This window comes from Bos indicus, chromosome 17, assembly GCF_029378745.1.
Source record: "Bos indicus isolate NIAB-ARS_2022 breed Sahiwal x Tharparkar chromosome 17, NIAB-ARS_B.indTharparkar_mat_pri_1.0, whole genome shotgun sequence".
NCBI classification, from domain to species: Eukaryota; Metazoa; Chordata; class Mammalia; order Artiodactyla; family Bovidae; genus Bos; species Bos indicus.
Genome location: NC_091776.1, coordinates 65182657 through 65203295, shown reverse-complemented (window position 1 = coordinate 65203295; position 20639 = coordinate 65182657). Strand labels below are relative to the sequence as shown.

The 20639-nt window shown below is 51.1% G+C and overlaps 1 protein-coding gene across 6 annotated transcripts in view; it reads right to left on the bottom strand.

Annotated features, from left to right (window-relative positions):
• The window catches only part of KIAA1671 (KIAA1671 ortholog), a 184826-nt gene that overhangs the window by 147626 nt on the left and 16561 nt on the right, over positions 1-20639 (bottom strand). For 3 of the 6 annotated variants that reach the window (XM_070769750.1, XM_070769744.1, XM_070769746.1), the window contains exon 2: positions 12395-12624. The exons of 2 other annotated variants lie outside the window; for them this stretch is intronic. The gene's annotated coding sequence lies outside the window, so the exon portion shown is untranslated. Of the gene's footprint in view, positions 1-12394; positions 13195-20639 lie in introns of those variants that run through there. One more of the 6 variants, XM_070769745.1, reaches the window with a different exon arrangement.

Genomic DNA, 20639 nt, shown 5'->3' with positions numbered 1-20639 from the left:
GCAACCAAAGATCCCACATGCCTCAACTAAGACCTGATGCGGCCAAACAAATATTCAAAACAAACAAACAAACAAGAACAAAAAGCAAAGTGATTGCCTGAGTACCAAATCCTACAAGGTAGGTCCTGCACTGCACTTTCCCACATAAGTACTAAACTTTAAATGTCAACTGATTTAAATTAAATGCAATTTTTAATTCAGTGCCTCAGTCACACCAGTCCCATTTTAAGGACTCAACCAGCACAGGAGGCTGGGTACCTTACTGAACAGAACAGGAAATTCTATCGGACTGGGTTGTACATACCCGATACACAGATGTGTAAACTGAGGCTCAGAGAGAGGGAGTCACAGGGGCAGGAAGGGACAAGCTGGCATTCAGTCCCTGGATGGTCTAACTTCACCTTCAGCCCCCCTCAGCATGCTGAAGGAATGGGCCTCCAGGCTGACTGCCCTGACCCCAGGCCCAACCTTGTTTAACTGAACCACGAATTATTCACCCACGGTAAGGAGTCATGACCTTTAGCATTGCTGAGAATAGTTTATTTTGACCTCTTTCGCTCTCTGCCTTAAACGCAGGGTGAGAGGCGAGGGAGGCAGAGGAGAGGCCTCGGTTAATGAAAGGTTCTGGTTAACAGAGGATGCAGCCGCTCATTACGTAGCGCTTGTGGTTTAAAGTGAAGGGTGCCGCGTGTTCAAGGGGTCAGCCAGGGGCCTTGTGACTCCCACATCCATCGTCTTTATCAGGCGGTACTAAGAAAGCCGCTGTCTACAGGGCCAGAATGATACCATCGACACAGGAGGCCAGCACGGTTCACTTTCCAAGGTAACCTTTGCCACCTACAAGGATATAGGTGCCTCTCTGCGTGATACACGAGTTATCGTGAGCACATTCATCTTTTACCCTTTCAGGTGGAGGCAGGTACAAAGAGTTTCGGGGCGGGGGGTGGGGAGCAAAAATACAATTAAAGATAAGCTTTAAATTCATTCCCTGGGGTGGTGGCCGGGGAAAGGGGTGAACTGAGGGCCAGAGAGGGAGATTTCTCACTTTGGTAACTTTGCATTTTGAGCCTTGTGAATGTATATTAACCTGGCCAAATGAATATGTAACAGTTAAATTTTAAAACATTTAGGTATGATATGGACCATGAAGATTCTCGTTTTATATAGATGCATATGGATGGGCATACAAGTATGAACATGTGGATACTGAGAGACAGTGTTAGAAGAATATATAAGAAATACCATGTGGTCTGGGGAGATCCCACACGCCACGGAGCAACTAAGCCCATGCACCACCACTACCGAACCTGCGCTCGAGCCCTCTGGCCGCGACTACTGAAGCCCGCGTGCCCACAGAAGCCTGTGCTCCACGACAAGAGAAGCCACCGCCACGAGAAGCCTGCACACCGCAACCGAAAGTAGCCCCACAACTCGAGAAAGCCCGCATGCAGCAACAAAGCCCCAGTGCAGCCAATAAATAAACAAACGAAGAAATGTTCAGAGGGGCTGACTCTAAGTGGAGGGAAACTAGACCACAGGGGATTTTATTCCTTTTTTTTTTTTTTGCTTAGCTATAGTATCTAAATTTTATATCCTACTAATAACAACCATTTATTGAACGTGTAGCCGGTTTCCAGGAGAAACACTTCACAGGCAAAGACTCATTTTGTAGTATTTTACTCCCATTTTATAGAAACTGAGGCTCAGAGACACCAAAGACCACGAAGACCACCACCTGGGTTCCTTTGCTGCATTGACTGAATGTGCTTGTCACAAGGAAAAAAGAAGTGTTTTAAAAATGCTAGATATGTGGGAATTCCTGGTGGTCCAGAGGTTAAGTCTGCACTTCCATTGCAGGGGGCACGGGTTCTATCCCCAGTCGGGGAACTAAGGTCCCGCATGCGCTGTGGTGTGGCCAAACATAAATAAATAAAAAGAATGAGGACAAGAAAAAAAAATGGAATTGCAATTATTATGTTTTTAATGCTAGATGCGTGAAAGCATGAAGTGAAACAGAATAAATTTCTGAATATAAGATGCATGTCAAAGACCCCAAACCTTTCTCCAGAAGGGTGCGGCTGATTCCTAGAGTGCCCTGCCCTATACCCTCAGCTCTGAGATGCAGAAGGCTGCCTACTGAAGATGCCCGTGATGCTCTGGCTTGTTTTCTGGCCACTGGAGCACAGGCTAGAAGTGCCCCACGGGCAGCCTCCCACCTTAGACGGATGGCAACTGGTGTATCAATGCCCCAGCTCTCTGCTTCTCTGGGGTAACCTCCGAGGTGCTGTCGGGGTGACACAGCCTATGTTAGCTCCTTAACTTCCCTGTCTCACCTCCACACTCGCCTGATGGTGCTTCCTGAGGGCACTGTCTCCCCTATCTGGTCACTCCCTTCCGCAGTAGGCCTGTTTCCAGACAGACTGCAGGCTCTCTACCCACCTGGACTCCAGGCAGACCTACTGCCTCTCACAGGCAAGTCTAAAGTGAACGACAGGACAGACTCAGGATGGGCCAGGACTGCAGCTATAATGAGAGGCAGCATCCACAGAGTGGGTGTGTGTGTGTGTGCGTGTGTTGGGAGAGGGTCTACCCTATGCTCCCAAATCCTTTCATCTCTAAAAGATATGGAGAAGGACCCATCCAAACCTTCTTGCTTTCGGTCACCAGCAACAAAGCTCTGCAAAGTCCCTCTGAGGGCAGCGAGGGCCCTGCCCTGAGCCATCCCACTCAGCCACCAGGTCTGAGAAGAATCACCTCGGCAGACAGGGGTCTGTTCCCTGAAGAGTAATTTCAGACCCCTCCCCTGAAGGCAAGCTACCCCCGATCTGGTGACAGAAAACACTACGATCTCCTAAATTCAGATTAAAAACTACCTGCTCTCAGTTCTTCCAGACCCTAATTTTGCCCAATGTAATCAGCAGTTATTAAGAGCTCAGAGGATGATGTGCTTGGGAGACAATATGCAGGACTGGCAACCAGAAGTCCCGGTCCTCTGTGCCCTGTCTGTGTCCCTCTGTAAGACCATGCAGAAAGAGGACCTCCAGAGTCAACCAGCTGGTGTCCAATCCCATCTTGACCTCACCAGCTGTGTGACCTCGGGCAAGTCACTCCACCTCTCTGAGCCTTGGCTTTCTCAAGTATAAAATGGAATCATGAGTAGGTATTTCACGTGCTTTTGTGAGGATTAAAAGAGATCACACGTGCAAAATGGTTAGGGCACCGCCTGTGGCTGCCATATGCATCAGTTACAGTCCTTACCAACAATATTATTAATCACCAACTTAACGGACATGAGTTTGAGTAAGCTCCGGGAGTTGGTGATGGACAGGGAAGCCTGGCGTGCTGCAGTCCATGGGATGGCAAAGAGTCGGACACGACTGAGTGACTGAACTAAGAGAGAGAATGAGGGATCGGGAGGAGCCTGTGCAGTTAAACCAAGGGCAGGATAAATGTGGGGAGCTGGGGGAGGGACGGGCTTTGTCCAGCATCTCAAACCACACAAGGAACCAAAGAGGCTTAGGAAATGTATACAGCAGGCGCTCGGTATGCAGGAAATCTGCTTATCATAAAATTCCTCCTCAGAAGGTGAACCCAAGGAAATGACCTCTCTGGGCTTGGAGATCCTTTTATGTCCAAAGTGGCAACTATTTTGCAAACGGCCCCAGGTTTCCGGCAGAAACAAAGACAAGTAGCCAACTTCTTCCTAATCACAGCCTCTGGGCTCACATTCTGGTTCACCGGAGCCCCCATCCTTGTCTGTCTGCTGGAGCCGGCAGATCCCCGGCAGAGCTCACCACGCTGAGCATGCCAGCCACCGGGGGGAAGAGCCTGCCCACTGTAGTAGACACTGTCGGAACCCCCACCCAAATCCTCCTGGCACGGGTGGGCAGATTTCTACTGCTGCTGGGACAGTTTAAAGGCGTGTTAAGGAGTCTCCTCAAGGTTCCCAGCACATTTTACAAACCCAGCTGTCCCCAGAAGTATACTGATGGTCAGCAAACCCTCAAGTGTCCCACCACCCAAGAACATCACTTGTCCTGGCACCCTCGCCTCAGGCTGTGCCCCTGAGGGAGCCCAGCCTAAGACACCCCTCTTTTTCCTAGAATCCCTGTCTCACAAGAGATGGACTTGTTCGGAACACCCATTCTCCCCAAGGGCATCGTGAGACGATGGTGAGACACACCCCGTTGTGAAACGGTCTGCTACCCTCTGACGACCGAGATGGTGGGAGGTGCCAACGTATGCGCTGGCTGAATTGGGAGTTGCTCCTTTACCAATTTATTCAAAAGATTTATTGCCCTACTATGTGCCAGACCCTGTGTTTAGGGATGGGGAGATACTGACGAACTCGAAACTCAAGGTCCCTGTTTATATTCAGCTTAGAGCTGGGGAGTGGGAAAGATGGGGAGTGGATTAAGCCAACACGCCAGGACAAAGATAGCAGCATGTGACAAGGGAGGTAAAGGGAGTGAGGTCTGCTGTGTGAATCACGGTTGAATCCCATGAATTTGGGTGATCAAGGAAGGCTTCCTGGAAGAGGTGACATTTCAGCTGCATGACTAAAGGGATCAGAGGGAGCCAGCCAAGGAAGGAGCATGAGGTCTAGGGTTAGAGAAGACCTCCTAAGGTCATTGACGGAACAGAGATCTCTGATAACCTGGCTGGGGTGGAGTGGAAAAAGTGGCAAGAGCTGAATCTGGACAGGAGGCACATCTGAGGATACCTATGGGAGTGCAAGTGGGCCTCTCCCAGAACCATCTCCTGCCTCGCCCCCCGCCCCCATCCCCTGCATTCTGATCTGCTTTCCTGAGTGGGAGAGGGTGGAGTTACTGCCTGCCTGCCAGGAGCCTCGCTGGGTCCCGCACTCCCGGGGGAGGGCGTCTCACGTGTCAACATCCTCCATCCTGTGCTCCCAGGTGAGAACTGCTGGCTTCAAGGCAGGGAGACGGAGAAGCTGAGAGGGCCGCTCGGAGATCGGCACCTGGCAGGCGGGCTTCCGAGTCAGAAGAGAGGTTTGGGTTGCAGCCTCACAGCACTCAGACTCCAACCTGCATCTTGCCTCTGGGCGCTGGGGCACCCTTCTTATCTTCCTTAGCCTCAGCTTCCTCACCTGTTGAATGGGTTTAGAACCCTTTCCAGTTCCAAAAGTAGCTGAAAGGTTTGCTAAGGATGTAAAAGTGCTTGACGGTGCTAATTTATTGAAGCCATTTATACTAGTCTATGTGCCAGGCACTGCACCAGGAGCCAAGATGCAGCTGTGAACAAGACAGGGCCAGCTTGGGTGGGGCCGGGGCGGGGAAGACAGGGGAGCTATACAGTGTTCACACAAGTTGGTAATTACAAAGACAAGATTTTACAAGCACACCACTGATGTGTCCCCTCCGTCTGAGACCCTGTCCTCTACTGAAAGCCAAGAGCCTACAGCCATGACATGAACACTGCAATTTAAGACTCTCGTCTCCTGGCATAGACCCAGGCACGGGCATCCTTCAAGACTCCAGCTCTTTAGGGGCCAGTCTCAGTTGCTGCAGGGTCCAAGCCCTGGGCCCTACTCCTGTCCCCGCTGGCAAGATCCCTAAGCCCCAGAGACAACTTCTCAGGAGGATGGTTCCGGGCGTGGTCAGTTATGCCAGGCATGGTCAGTTATGCCAAGGGCGCTGTCCGCCGGCACAGCCGTGAATCACGTCCTGCCCGCCCTGGAGAGGAGGGGGAGGGGTCCCCAGACCCACGCCTGCAAAGGTCCGTGTGGTGTGCCCCGTCGAGGAAGGAGGGGACTGCGAGGCAAACCCAGGGCCTGACCTCCCCACACGAGTGGAAACAACCCCGACCACGGAGCAGGCATTCTCTCCATGCTTGCTGTGCGGGTCCCTAGCCCTAAGATAAACTCTGGATACAGATGATCCCCTCGCTTCCTCACAAATACCTGGTGACTACAGGTGTCACCGTTTCTCCCACTTAAAGGAGGAAACAGAAGCTTAAGAAAATTAAAAGCCTAGTGCAAGGCCACTCGTCAAACTTCAGACCCAAAAGGCTGAACCCCTCTGCTGCATTGGCAGGAATCAAGAGAGGAGACGACCTTAAAAAATATGGAAGGGAGGGTCCCCAAAGCTGGCCTGAGTGACAGGCACTGCCTGGGCCAAGCCCCCAGCAGGACGGAGGGGTTGAGTCGTCAAGGGGAGGCCTATGGTCGGGGCTTGTGACTTTGGCTGTGTGTCCTGGGCCTCAGTTTTCCCAGCTTGGAAAAAGGGCCAGGCACACCCATCAAACCCTGGGTCCTTCCCACAGTGGGTTCTGGCAGGAGTCCAAGGCCAGCATTCTTGAGGCTGCCCACCTTCAAGGCCAGGTCACCACGGGGCCACCGTGACTCTACCCCTCAAGGACGGGCAAGACCAAGGCATGAGCCAGTGCCTGCTAGGCCAGCCTGTTGACATGCAGGGGCAACCTGTTCACCCTGGGGCCTGGCGCTCAGGGAAGCTGCTGTTGTGTGCTCATACCTGGCGCACACGTGCGCACACAGTGGGGCAGGGCTGTCGTCAAGAGCTCTGACCCTGGAACCATCCTGCCTTGGTTTATAGCCTAATTTAGCCACTTCTAGTCTGTGTGGATCCCGGAAAAATTACACCACCTCCCCAAGCCTCAGTTTCCCCCTCTGTAATATGGTGATGTTGAGAGCCTCTCTCAGGGGCTGGCTGTAAGAAGTAAATGAATAAAACAAATTATGTGTTCAAGAAAGAGCAGCTCCTACTTTCAGCGTGGTGACAAGGACATCTGTGGATCTCCATGGTAACCATCATGGTCATATGGGTTCACATACATAGAGGATGTCAATGGAGGAACTCAATGGAGTGTCATACATCTGTGGGGCTCATTTTCATCTTTGCTTCATGCTTTGGGGGGCTAAAATAAAAACGGATCCCATTCCCTCACCACAGGCTTCCCTGGTGGCTCAGATGGTAAAGAATCTGTCTGCAATGCAGGCGACCAGGATTCAGTCCTTGAGTCGGGACAAATCCCTGGAAAAGGGAATGGCCACCTACTCCAGTATTTTTACCTGGAGAATCCCATGGACAGAGGAACCTGGCGGGCTACAGTCCATGGGGTTGCAAAGAGTTGGACGCAGCTGAGCGACTAACACATACACCCTCACCATAAAACTTATCCACCACCACCCCTACTCAACTACTTAAGACACAAAAGAAGTTGAGGCCCCATTTTTATAACTCAAGGATGAACATCAGGGACTTCCCTGATGGCCCAGGGGTTAAGAATCTGCCTGCCCGTGCAGGGGATGTGGGTTCGATCCCTGGTCCGGGAAGACCCCACATGCCTCGGGGCAACAAAGCCCGTGTGCCCCAACTACTGAGCCAGTGCTCTGGAGCCTGCGCTCTGCAGCAGGAGGAGCCGCCGCAGTGACAAGCTTGAGCACTGCAAGTCGACAGAAGCCTCCACTCTGCACAATTAGAGAATACCTGCGTGCACCAACAAAGACCCAGAGCAGCCAAAAATACATAGACTTAAAAAAAAAAAAGAATGGACATCTAGGGGGCATGGAACTAACAATCTCCCGACTCCTCCAGAGACAGCAACACCCCTGCCCTCAGGAGGCTCACAGTCATGGGTCAGGGGAGCCAGGCAGAACTCAGAGAGAAACCCAAGATAGGTCTCCATACAAACTGTGATGGAAGTCACGGCGACGAATCAACAAAGAATAACCGAGGGAGAGGAAGCAGCAGAGCGTGTGCGAAGGCCCTGAGGCGGGAGACCCTTTCAGGGAGCTCAAAGCGCAGGCACCCCAGGGGCCAGAGAGAACCCAGGTACTGTAGGCGAGACACCGTCCAAGAAATGAGCAACAACCTCAATGTGTAAACAGTCTAACCTGGGGCCTGGTTAACCAGACCCCGGTATCTGGCAGTTTTACATACTTGTCCCAGATGAAGTTTATTAACATGGGAGATGGGAGAAACTAGTTAATGGCATGATTTAAAGGGGGGAAAAAAAGCTTTGAAGCGGTATACAGCCCTGTAATCAACATGTGTGCCTGTTAAGTCACTCACTTCAGTTGAGTCCGACTTTCTGTGACCCCATGGATGATAGCCTGCCAGGCTCCTCTGTCCAGGCAAGAATACTGGAGTGGGTTGGCATTTCCTTCTCCAGGAGATCTTCTGGACCCAGGGATAGAACCCACGTTTCCTGAAGCTCCTGTACTGCAGGCAGATTAATTGACCACTGGGCCACTGGGGAAGTCCCGTAATCAACGTAATCTACAGGAAAAACAAAAGCACCCTTAAAAATACAAAAACCCCCCCTGCCAAAAGTTCACGGTGATTGTCTAACAGCAGTGGGCTTCTGGATGCAATTTCTTCTTCCTGATGTTTGGCGTGTGTGATATTACATTAATTTTTTTTTTTTCAATTTAACAAAGAGGGAGAAAAGCTCCCTGCTGTCTGCCCAGATCCCCCAACCCCGGCAAGGTTTCTGAAGCTGTGTTTTCAAGAGGATAGTCTTCTTTTTTGTTCAAATCTCAAATAAACAAGAGCCTGCTTGGCAGAAGTCCCCGGTGGGGTGGACGCTTGCCCCGCATACCCTCCCAGCCCCAACTCGGCAGCTAAGACAACAACCAGTGTCATCTGGGGGGGAGGCCCCTGGGGAGGGGGCCTGTAAGCTCTGGTTAAACCGGCAACTCCTCCCAAATAGTTTCTTCCCCACCCAGGGACCCTCCCTTTCCTGAGGCTCAAGGTCATCCTTCCTCCCACATCTTCCCTCAGGCCAGCGCGTCCCCCCAGAGCCCTGACCAGCCCTGAATTCCTGGGGCCTGGAGGCCCAGAACCTTCCATCTTGGAGACCGTGCAGCCCAAGCTCCCGGGTTACACTGGCGAGGAGATCCCGAGCCGGGGAAGAAAGTTGCCCAAAGACATCCAGGAAGCCGGGGCGTCACCCGGACATTCACTCAACAAATATACATCAATCAAGCACTGACTGTGGGCATCAGGGGTGCAGCCTCAGAGCAAACCGAGGCGGTCTCAGTAAACGAAAGGCAAGGATGAGGTTGGTTCGGAGCCGACCAGGGTTATGTGCTAAGAGTCAGGGTTGCGGGGAGCAACTCCACCCTGGGGGGATGGGGAGGACTCTCCGAGGAGGTGACATCTGAGCTGAGACCCATGGGAAGGGAAGGAGCCTACCGTGCAAACAGCCTGGGAAAGAGCCTTTCAAAAGGAAGACGGAGGCAGGCAGGTGTGAAGGGGGAGGACAGGGTTGTCTGGAGGGGCAGGCGGCCAGCCCCTGTCAGGCGGAGCCTCTGTAGGAAGGCAGGGGGACCCACCCCTATGCGGGCTTAACCAGGGCTCTGAGCCACCTGGAAGCTCACTCCAGGTGCCCAGAGGAGGATAAATCGCCGAGGACAAGGTCAGAGGCCCCTGCCGCCTCCCAGGTGGAAGAGGGGGCGGCATGGGCTGGTTCAGTGATGGTGGAGTCGGAGAGAGAAGGCAGTGTGACTTTAAACATAGATGACAGGACTGGCTGAGGGACTGAACGTGAGGCTGAGAGAAAGAGTGTGAACTGCCCTACGGACCGAAAAAGTGCAATTTCAGAACTCCCACCATGAATGCAGATTGGTGCAGCCCACTGTGGAGAACAGTATGCAGGTTCCTCAAAAAACTAGAGTTGCCATTTGATCCAGCAATCCCACCCCTAGGCATATATCCGGACAAAACCTTAACTGGAAAAGCTATATGCACCCCAGCGTTCACAGCAACTCTATGCACGATAGCCAAAACATGGAAGCAACCTACATGCCCGTGGCAGATGAATGGATAAACAAGATGTGGTCCACACGTACACTTGAATACTACTCGGCCATAAAAAAGAATGAAATAACGCCGCTTGTGGCCACATGGATGGACCTGGAGACTATCAGAGTAAGCAGAGCTAAGTCAGAAAGAGAAAGACAAATACCGTATGTGGCACATACATGTGGACTCTAAAGCAGGACACAAATAAACAGATCTGTGAAACAGGAACAGACTCACAGACATAGAGAAGAGACTCGGGGCTGCCACGGGGGTGGGGAGGGGAGGATTGGGACTTTGGGACTAGCAGAGGCAAACTAGTATATTAAGGATGGATAAAAAACAAGTTCCTATTGCAGGGCACAGGGAACTGTATTCAATATCCTGTGATAAATCACAATAGAAAAGAATATGAAATATTCTTGCATGCATGTTCATGTACACACATATACACACACATGTGAAACGGGGTCACTTTGCTATACAGCAGAAATAAGGAGCCCAACTTTGCAGGACTCCAGAGGATTAGCTGTCAGGGGAGGCACCTGCCGGGGCTGGAGGCTCAGGAGATTCATTCTCGGGACCAAGAGCATGATGCTGAGGGAAGGGCTCCAAAAAATATCCAGGTCCTGAGTCTTGGAAGCAGGATGCCTGTTCCCATACATGGAAAAAGGGTCTCTGTAGATGTACCTTAGTTCAAGGTCTTGAGAGGGGAACATTAGCCTGGATGACCTGGGTGGGCCCTAAATGCAATCACCTGTGTCCTCATAAGAGCGAGGCAATCCAGGGGTTAAGACTTCACCTTCCACTACAGGGGACAAGGGTTCAAACCCTGGTCAGGCAACTAAGACCCACATGCCACGGAGCAGCTAAACCCACATGCTGCAACGACACAGCCAAATAAATATTTTTTTAAAGAACCATGTAATAATTTTTTTTTTTAATTTTAAGAGAGAGAGGCAGAGGGAGATTTGCCTGGAGAAGAGAAAAGGCCAAGTGACAATCTCAGCAGAGAAGACCCGTTTCCAGCAAGGGGTCGAGCATCACCCAGGTTTGCAATGAGTGGGTGACGATGGATGGATGGATGAAATAAAACACCCCAGAGAGAAGCTAGAGGGGTCATCCCTTGGGGTGGCCTAAAGTCCCTCCACGGAGTCCTAAACCAGAGTCTGACATCCTCGGGGTGGGCGTCCCTCCGACACCACCAGGCTGGCCTTGACATTCTGTGGGCCTCTAAACTCTAAAGAGAGGATGTGATTCATTCTACAGGCCTTTCACCAGGAGAGGAAGGAAACCAGCCCTCAGATCCCAAACCAAATTTAACTCCTCTCCGCCACACACCACCCCCTGCGCACACACATAAAACACGTGTACACACACACACACACGCACATGCATGCACGCAGCATCTCTCAGCCTTGCTGGGTCAGGAGTCCACCCCAGGAGCCACGCTGGGGGCGGGAGTCAGCAGTGTCTAGCTCAGCTTTCTCCCCAAGGTGTACCCCACAGCTCCCTCAAAACACAGTTGGAGACAAATCCTCATCAGAGTGTGTGGGGGGTGGGGGTGGGGGGCGCATTCCAGGGACTGCCCTGGTGGTCCAGTGGTTAGGACTCCGGGGCTTCCACTGCAGGGGGCACAGGTTCCATCCCAGGTCAGAGAACTAAGATCCCGCCACTGTGGCCAAAAAATAATAATTTTAAAAAATAAAAGCAAGAAGCGGGGAGGGCATTCCAGAGTAACCCCTCCCGCTCCCTCTCCCTTACCATCCCTCTCTCTCTCTCTCTCTCTCTCAGCATCGAGACAAAGAGAGAACTAAAGAGACAAAAGACCCACGGAGCAGGAAATAACGACGTTGCGCCACACTGGGAATCTCAGATCCAGCAAATAAGCCTGTCTCTTAGGAGGATATTAGGTCCTCTGCACCTGGGAGACGGCACTTAATTTATGTTTTCAATCCCCGGGGGGGTTGAATGAGTATGTTCACACTTTGGAATGTTTCATCTGAATAGATAAACATTATTTTTTTACTTCTCAAGAGTGGTTTTTTTCCATGTGAAAAGACGCCCCAAATGTCACAGAAACATCAGCCCAAAGGTTCTGAAACAGTCTTAACTAGCCGGCCGTTTCCTTTGGGCTTTGGCCCAAGATTTTATCGCAGCCCTCCCAAACGCTCTTTGGTGAGCAGGGCAGTACGTACTGCCCTTGGCCTGCTTTTTCCTCCTCTGGAGCTCTGCTCTGTAGGGGAGGAGGATCTGAGCAGCTCACAGATATAAGGGAATTAACTCCACACTAAGTTGCTGAGGCTACCTTATCCCCACTGCATAGCTAAAGCTTCCCCGGGCTGGGCAAGGGACACGGCACAGGGAGAAATGAGTATAAAATCAGGGCATGATCCCGGCCCCAGAATCCCAGCTGTCTTTGAAAGTGGACCTTCGCCTCCAAGGGCATTGAGCATTCGCAGCCCAGAAGACATTGGTGATTGTCCTGAGTGCTCTTCATCCTAGCTGCGTGATCCTGGGAAAACTGCTCGACCTCTCTGGGCCTTCATTTCCTCAAGGTAGAGTAGCACGGCCCGCCCTCCCTTCCCGGGCTCTGAGGAGTAACCCACCTGTCAGAAGTAGACGTGCTTGGGGTGACCCTTAAAGCACACCCGGTAGGGACGCCCCTGGTGGTCCAGTGATTAGGACTTCGCCTTCCAATGCAGCGGGTGCAGGTTCGACCCCTGGTGGGGGTACTAAGATCCCACACGCCTCAGGGCCAAAACCACAAAACATAGAGCAGAAGCAATGCTGTGACAAATCCCAGGAAGGACTTTAAAAATGGTCCACATGGAGAAACCTTAAAAAAAAAGAACATACACTGTTGTCACTGCCATGTCACTTCCCAGGACAGTCAGAACGACCTTTTTTTTCCTTACAGGGGACTATGTTCAGTGGGCTTCCCAGCGGTGCAGTGGTAAAGAATCCGCCTGCCAACGCAGGAGACGAAAGAGATGCGGGTTCGATCCCTGTATTGGGGAGATCCCCTAGAGTAAGAAACCGCAACCCACTCGAGTATTCTTGCCTGGAAAGTTCCATGGACAGAGGAGCCTGGTGGGCTACAGTCCATGCAGTCGCCAACAGTCACACAACTGAACACATATTCAACATCCTGTGATAAACTGTAAATGGAGAAGAATATTTAAAAAAAAAATGTATGTGTATATATAACTGAGTCCCTTTGCCATACAACAGAAATTAACACAATACTGTATATCAGCTAGAATGACCTTTTCCCAAAAAGGGAATCTAACCATGTTACGTGCCATGTAAACTCCTCGGAGGCGCTTGGGATGAAGTTCATCCCCTTCTGGGGGTCCTGTGTTGCAGCCCCCATCTCTCTGCCCTCAGCTTTCACTGAGGCCCTTGCCTACCCCACCCCAGTCACACCGGCTCCAGCCACCCTCCCACCGAAAAGCCTTCACATATGCTGTTCCCTCTGCCTGGAAGGACCCCACTACCCACCTCCCCTCCACCCCTACCCCACCCTGACCACGCACACCTCTTTAGGTCTCAGCTTTAATGGCCCTTCCTCAGCACAGCGGGTTGAACAGTGTCCCCCCACAAATTCAAGGCCACCTGGAATCTCGGGATGTGATCTTATTTGGTCTTGGCAGACATCATAATGCCGTGACGAAGTCATCCTGGATTACGGTGGGCCCTGATCTGATGACTGCCATGCTCGTCAGAAAAGAAAATGCAGATACACAGACATAAGCCAAGAGACACTAAAGGGGGGAACTCCCTGGCAGTCCAGTGGTTGAGACTCTGTGCTTTCACTGCTGAGGGCTGGAAGTTTAATCCCTGGTCCGGGAGCTAACATCCCAGAAGCCATGCCATGCTGCCAAAAATAAAAAAATAAAAGAAAAACTAAGGGTTGCTGGAGGCCACCAGAAGCTGGAAGAAGGAAGCCCCCCCACCAACGCTGCCCTTAGAGCTGTTGAGGGGGTGCAGCCCTGCAGACACCTTGATTTTGGATTCCAGACAGTGAAGAGTACATTTCTGTTGTTCTCAATAACACAGATGGTGCTTACTTGTTACACCAGCCTCAGGAAAGCCTGAGCCCACCCCTCAGCTAAAGTACCTTCCCCAGACTATCTTCAAAGCCCCCTGTTCCTCTTCCCCTCTCCTGTGATGTCCTGCCTCCACGCCTGCCCATAAACTCCCAGGGAGAGGGGGTCTTGACTGCTGGGGTTCCCTATAGCAACCAACTCAGAGCCCTGCGTCAGCAGGCATCCACAGGTGGTTTCCAAATGAATTAATTTGACATTTGCATCAGGGGAGCTCAGAAAAGTCAAGGGACTCACCCAGGGCCACACTCCAGGGAGAGGCAGACCGCTGGCCTCTCTATACCTGGGATCAGATGAGCCCCGCGCGGTGCTGCCACACACCCCGCACCGACTCCAGCCCAGGAGGATAGGTCTCTTCTCCCTGATTGCCAGCTGCCAGGCCCGTGCCCTCTGGGCTCTGCGCCCGATTAGGGGCCTGACCTCCTTGGCAGGGATTCGTCTCAACTCAATGAACCTTTTATCTCAATTACAGAGATAAAAGCCTCTGTAATCCTCCGAGAGGAACCCCGTGGGGGCAAGGGTCGCCCTGGGGTTGGGTTACTCCCATGCCCAGGGGGCAGTCCCGTGGTGGTCACTCAAGAAGGTGGGCCTCGCCCATGGGAATCAGCCTCCCAGTCACCCCGGCTCCTCCCTCAAACCCTCAATGCCTGACTCTGCAGCTCTCCAAGGGCCGGACAGCAAACGGCACTGACTCACGGAGCAAAAGTAGTTCCAGGCGGGAGAACGTGCCCACTGGGTGCTAGCCTTCCCTTAACACTTATGTATCAGTCACCCTTTTTAACAGAGACAGCAAGACCGCGGGCTCAAAGCCCCTGGGGGCATGCGGCCTTTCCCGTCTGCCTTCGGCACCGTGGTTTCCGCATCTGCTTTGTCTGCATGCACGGCTTCCACCAACCGCGCATCCAGTACTGTGTCGAGCACTCGCAGGTGGCTGCGTCGGAGAATAAGGAAGCCCCAGTATACGGAAGGCCGACTATCCTAGATGGGACTTACAGCATCTGTAGATTTGGGTACCCACCCTGAGTGGGTCCCAGAACCCATTCCCCACAGATACCAAGGGATGATTGTACTTGCTGACATGGTCTGGTTTCCTTCCCATCCTCTCGATATATATACACATATATACACATATTACATATTATTATATACACATATATTTTATTTTATTGGCCGCTGAGGCTTGTGGAATCCTATTTCCCCAACCAGGGATGGAACCTGCGTCCCCTGCAGCTGAAGCATGGAGTCTTAACCACTGGACCGCCAAGGAAGTCCCAGTTACCTTTGTATCTTGAAAGTAAACTTCTGTTTATGGCCAGAGGTACTGGCTTTTCCAATTTACAATAAGGATACACAGATTCCTTTGAGCACAGCTAGGCGGGGTGACTTTAAAGCACCGAGTGACTAATAACATAGAGGGTGTACAGGCGTACTTCATTTTATTGCCCTTCAAAGATATTGCGTTTTTCACTATGGCTACCCTGTGTGGACTAAGTCTACCGGGGCCATTTTCCAACAGCTTTTGCTGACTTCCGATCTCGGTGTTACATATTGGTAACTCCTGCAATACTTCAAACCCTCCACCAGCAAAAAGGTGATGATTCGCTGAAGGTTCAGATGATGAGCGGTGTTTTTGAGCATTAATGTACTTTTAAAATTAAAGTGTGTACTTTCTCTTTTTTAGCCATCATGCTATTGCGCCCTCAACAGACTACAGTATAGTACTTACGTTCATAACTTGTATGTGCATTGGGAATCCAAAAACTCATGTGATCCACTTTATTGTCATACTGGCTTTATTGCGGTGATCTAGAACCAAACTTGCAGTCTTTGAGGTCTGTCTGGATAGATGCGGGAAAGATTCTGAAGATGGTTGTGTGGATGACAGGGCTTGGGGACCTCTGCCCTCATCCATTCATCATCTGTTCACTCACTCTTTCACTTTAGCAGACACACATATAATATAACACTTCCAGCAGTTTTGTAATAAATTCCTCAGCTCTATACAGAATAGAGTGATATGTTACGTGGCTGTGTCTCTTGGGCCAGGTGCCCATAACAATCACTTAGGGGAGATTTCTTTTTTAATACGGATGTTCAGGCCCCACACTAGACCCCAGATCACCCAAATGGTGGTCCCAGCACCTGTATTTTCTTGGAGCTGCCCGGGATGGGGGTGGGCATTCTTTTTTTAATCTTAGTCCCCTTCCCACACCCAGGGATCCAACCCACGCCTGCTGTACTGGAAGCGTGGTCTTAACCACTGGACCCCACCCCACCTCTGGGTGGGGAAGATCCCCTAGAGAAGGAAATGGCAACCTCTCCAGTATTCTTGCCTGGGAAATTCCCTGTGGGAGCATCTAACCCAGGCCGGCGTCCCAAGGAAGCTCACAGTCGGGTGGGGGAGATCGAGATATTTCCAGAAAACACATCCCATGATGTAACAGATATTTTCACAGGAACTCAGTCCCTACAAATACAGATCCTAAGAGTCTCCCACAAAAATTAGGTACCAGCCACACCCATTACGATGATTGGTTTTAAAAACAAACCCAGAAAACAAGGGGTGTTGGTGGGATGTGGCTGCGCATAGCTGGTGGGGATGTAATACAGTGCAGCGCTGTGAAAAAGTGTGGTGGCTGCCCAAATGATTACAAATACAATTATCATATCATCCAGCAATTCTAGCTTCCGGGGATCTACCTAAAAGACTTGAAAGCAGGATTTCAAAGAGATATCCGTATACCTGTGTTCATAGCAGCATTATTCACAATAGCTAAAATGTGGAAGTAACCCAAGTGTCCAGCTACAGATGACTGGATAAATAAAGTATGGTGTTTATGTACAATGGACTATTATACAGCCTTAAAAAGGAAGGAAATTCTGACACATGCTACAACATAAATAAACCTTGAGAATGCTATGCTCAGTGAAATAAGCCACCGAAGGGCAAATATTGCACAAGTCCATATAAAGTCCCCAGAGGAGTGAAATTCGTAGAGACAGAAAGTAGAATAATAGTTACCAGGGGCTGCAGGGAGCTGGGAATGGGGAGCTAAGGTTTAATGGGTGCAGAGTTTCAGTTTTGCAAGATGGAAAGAATTCTAGAGATAGATGGTAGAGATGGTAGTGTATTTAATGCCACCAAACTGTATACTTAAAAATGGCTAAGATGCTAAATTTACATTTTGTGCATGTCACCACAATTTAAAAATAATTTTTATTTTTTAATCTGGTGCCAGATTCTGGGGCCTGGGCTCCAACCCCAATTCTACCCTGCTGGCCTTCGGCAAGTTCCTTTGTCTCTGTGTTGCTGCGTCATCTGTAAAATGGGTATAGAAGTAAGAATCCCTGCCTCGGGGGCGCCACGGGGAGCATGAAATGAGTTAACTAAGTGCTGAGCGGAGCACTTGGTTCACAGCATGTCTTCAGTGTGTTAACAGTTGTATGATGATGGTGGCTATTACTACCATCCCCTGTCCACACCCTGCTGGACGGAGGGAGCTCTGAGCACCCACGCAAAAAATATGTAAGTCCAGGGGGGTCTATTTTTGGCTTTGTGGTTTGGTTAATGCCAGGTGCCATTTATGAGCGAGGAATAAAGACATACCGCAGGTGAGAAAGTGGAGAAATTAAACTCACTGAGGACAGAGGCCAATCTGGCAATAAATAACATGTCCCTGCCTGGAGCCTGGGGTCAACAGCCCTCTGCCCTCGGCTTGCTGGGTGACGCAGGCCAAGGCCCTGCCTTCTCTGGGCTTCAGCAACCCCAGCTCCCCCAGCCCACCCCTGCTGTGAATCCAAGGGTGAGAGATCAGCCCACGGACCAACCTGGGCCCCACCGGAACCCCAAATGAGGGGGAAAGCCAGATGCCCTCAAGCGACCACAGGGTCAGAGGGGCTCGGACACACTCGGGCCTTTCTGCTTCTGACTCACCGCAGCAGGAAGTTGGGGGGTGGAACCCGCCTACCATCCACACATCGGCCTCACCAAGGCCAACGACCCCATTTGTCAAGGGCCCAGTCGGGCAGAACACAGAGTCCCTGGCCTTGGACAAACATTTTACCCAGAATATCTGGAAAGGAAGTGCCCCGAGGAGTCACCTCCTCCATCACCCTGCCTCCATCACCCTTTAGTCTCCCCCTTTTCAAAGAAACACATCCAAGCTCATCCAATAAACACACTGGGATGCATCTGATACTGATACTGTGGAAATACTATTATTATCATTATATTAATGATAATTGTAACAACAGCTGCCAAAGACATCCCCAGCTCCTAAGAACTTCACAGGCAGCATCTCAGTCGATCCTCCTAACAGCACATGCAAATCGGCTTTCCTCTCATCCCCATTGTACAGACAGGGAAACTGAGGCTGAGGACTGAACTTGCCCGGAGTAACAACAAGCAGCAAGTGGTGAAGCCAAAGAATGAGCCCAGGCTTTCTGGACACAAGAGCCTGCCTGCTCAGCTCCATCTGCCCATCCCTGATTCCAAGACCATTTTTCTGAGCTGCTACTACAGGCCCCATCCTTACCAGTCCTCTGAAGTTGGCCTCACTATCACACCCATTTTGCCGATGAGGAAATGGAAGCAGAGGCTTCCGTTGATGTGACTTGTCCAGGGGCAAGATTGGAACTGGGGTCTGTCTCTCTGTGGGACTGTGGTCGTCCTCACCAGGCTGTGACTCTGGGGGTCCAATTATCCTGCCTATGTCTCCCCCTTCCCCTCCCCACTGGCAGGGTCCCCAGGAAGCTCTGTCCTCCTAGGGCAGGAAAGACAGGCAGCGTTTCTCCTGCAAAGCCCGGCACACTTGGGCCCAGCCAGAGCCAGGTGGCCTGTGGGCTGAGTCGGGGCCAGGCCTGTGGGGAGATGGGTGGGGAAAGGGCCCAAACCAGTTCCTCCACCTGCTGGGGTGGCTGAGTGCTGGAGCATCCTCAAGCCGTGGCCTGCCCGGTGGGCTCTGCACATCACCTGGCGGCGGCCAGTGGGTCCTGAAGCTCCACCCAGAGCGCTCAGGAGCCGTGGTACCCCAAGCCAGCTCACAAATCTGCTGTGGGCTTGGGGGTCGGGGAAGGCAGCAAGGATGGTTGCCTCCAACCACAGAAGGGTTCAGGGCTGGGGGAGGGTACTAGGTGGAAAGAAGTAGGGATTAGGCAGCAGGAATCCTGACATTTCCTCTCGAGAACAGCAGCTCCTGGCTGGCTGCGTGACCTTGAGCAAAACAGCATCCTCTCAAGGCCTTTTGTTCCTTCCCCTGGAAAGAAAAGCTTCCAACGGGAAGGCACAAAACCCCAGACAGACTAGTTAGGGCCCGGATCCAATGCCTGCCTCTGGGGATGCTGCCATCCCCCTCCACAGACAGGGAGCTGCTGAATATGGACCAATCCTCCCAGGAGGGATGCACCCAGCTCAGCGTTCCGGGCTGCAGCGGGGGCCGAGAGCCCTGAGTCACTGACTCAGGATGAGGACAGGAAGGACCAGGTGGTGGGGGGCCCTGGAGACCAGAGATGGGTAAACTTGTTCGAGCTCCAGCCAGCGGCCTCCGGCAGGGCATGCCCATAGCCACGAGGCTAGTCACACGGCCGGCCCATTCCGAACGGAGGGGAGCAAGGCTGGTGAGGACAGAAACCCATCCTTGCCGCTGAAAAAATAAGCCAAAGCTCCCATCCACCGCGGGTGAGTCAGCAGTGTCACCAAGAGCCAAGGGAGGCCAGAAGAACTGAGTAGGGACTTTGGCTCCCAGTTCTGCCCGTCCTGGCTGTGTCTGCAGAGTCACCTCCCTCTTAGGGCTCAGTTTTCTCATCTGCAAAAAAAAGGGACCAAATTATTGCTGACCTAGCGGGGTCATCTTCAGGTTGTGCCGTATGAAATCACAACATTGCACCACTAGCTGGCCAACAAAAATGACACTTCATATGTTTCCATCCAGCATGTGGATGAGAGCAGTATTCAGCACGGGAGCAACTAATGCTGAAATTTAAGTCTCTCCTCAGTTGTAGCAGAAGAATGTGTTTTTCTCATTCATGGGACATAATGGAAAATATCTCATCACACCCGCTCTCCCCCAGTATAACAACAATATGACAAAACAGCACACTCCGGGTGGGGGGGTTGGGGTGGGGATGGCCTGTTAAGAGTTTATGAGGGAAAGTCCCAAGTACATCAGAGCACAGAGTGTACGTACCATGGTGATAACGCAGTGGAGGGAAGGCTGACATCAAAATATTTTGATAAAAAAAAAAAAAGCACTGTAAAGGCCCAGTTGTGGTAGGCAGTTTTTTGAAATTTGTAAAGCATTTACCATAACCTAAATTTGCAGTCTTTGCAGACTTGTGCACACATATTCCAGTTTCAGAACAGTTTTGCAAATCACACACAAACAAAAGAGACAAAAAAAAAAATCATACAAAGAAAAAGAGAGGAAGCTTTTTAATTAAGAGATTGCAATTACAAATGTTCTGCATTAGAATGTAATAAATCTCTGGCTATAGTTAAAAAAAAATTCTTTAGGGGATGTATTTTTCTGTGCTTTAGATCAGATATAACTAGTAGGATGAACACTTTTAAAAAATATTTTTAAGTTTAAAAAAAAAATGAGTCAAAATGTGGTCTGGCCATACAATAGAATATTATCTGGCCCTAAAAAGGAATGGAGTCCTGATATACATGACAACATGAGTGAACCCTGAAAATACTGAGCGAAAGAAGTCAGCACAAACACCACATACGGCATGATTCCATTCA